General features: G+C 44.4%; 1 non-coding gene across 1 annotated transcript; it reads left to right on the forward strand.

The window, feature by feature from the left end:
- The first annotated feature begins 613 nt into the window (after positions 1 to 613).
- On the forward strand, positions 614 to 686 carry Trnam-cau. The gene has a single exon. It is a non-coding gene; the product is annotated as a tRNA-Met (tRNA).
- The last annotated feature ends 285 nt before the right edge of the window (positions 687 to 971 follow it).

The following is a 971-nucleotide window of genomic DNA, read 5'->3' on the forward strand; positions in this document are numbered from 1 at the left end:
TAGGTAGCTATACGTGATTGAGTCGTAGCGCGTTTACCAATAGGGTAAACAAGTTTGGAAGATGTCCAGATGGCGGATTCTTTGTCACAGTGTCTTTATCTTTTTTACCTTGGTCAAGAAGTTTGTCTGTATGCGTGTCTGTGCATGTATGTGACCAGCATAACTCGACATGCATTGGTTGGATCCTGATGATATTTAGCAGGTGGGTAGCGGTAGGGAAAACCAAGGTGGATGATGTTTAGCGGTAGTCGGGAGCAGTCTGACCAGTTTTAGACTTAGAGGGAAATTTGACTCTCAAACCACCCATTGACAACTACTGACTACAACCACCAACCAACCACCTACCAACCCATTCCAGTCGACCTTCCGTCTATATACAACAATATTTTTTCTCAAAATATCAGCCGAACACCAACCAGCAACCAAACAGCGTAGCTCCTAAACCACTCCCAATCATGCTTTGGGGGAAGATCGGTCAGCCATGTTTGGATATGTGTAACCGGGGCTTTAGCTTGTACTTGTGTTAACGATTAGATGACAACTCTTTGGATTTTCCATATGAAATTATGCTGACAAGAAATCATATTTTCATTGCTGCATCGTTCATTTAACTGCCTCGTTGGCGCAGTAGGCAGCGCGTGAGTCTCATAATCTCAAGGTCGTGAGTTCGATCCTCACACGGGGCATTTGTTTTGTCTTTTTAATTTCTTTTGTATCTGTATCTATATAGCCGGTATAACCGTCCTTTGGCGTAACACACCAGCTTCGCAGGCACGCGGCGCGGCAGCAGCTGGTTATATTACACCAAACGACTCATTACACCTAACTTTTGCACATCTATCTGCAAGCGTTCTTTAAAACTATCCAGAGAAGATGCCCCTACTTTGCTTGGTAGGTGTGCTTTGAGGGGTAATACGCTTTGTGGGGTATTACGCATGGCAAAAGCGGTGAGACCAAAAAGATGTAGTGGA

Source organism: Branchiostoma floridae, chromosome 14 (genome assembly GCF_000003815.2).
Source record: "Branchiostoma floridae strain S238N-H82 chromosome 14, Bfl_VNyyK, whole genome shotgun sequence".
In the NCBI taxonomy this organism is placed as follows: domain Eukaryota; kingdom Metazoa; phylum Chordata; class Leptocardii; order Amphioxiformes; family Branchiostomatidae; genus Branchiostoma; species Branchiostoma floridae.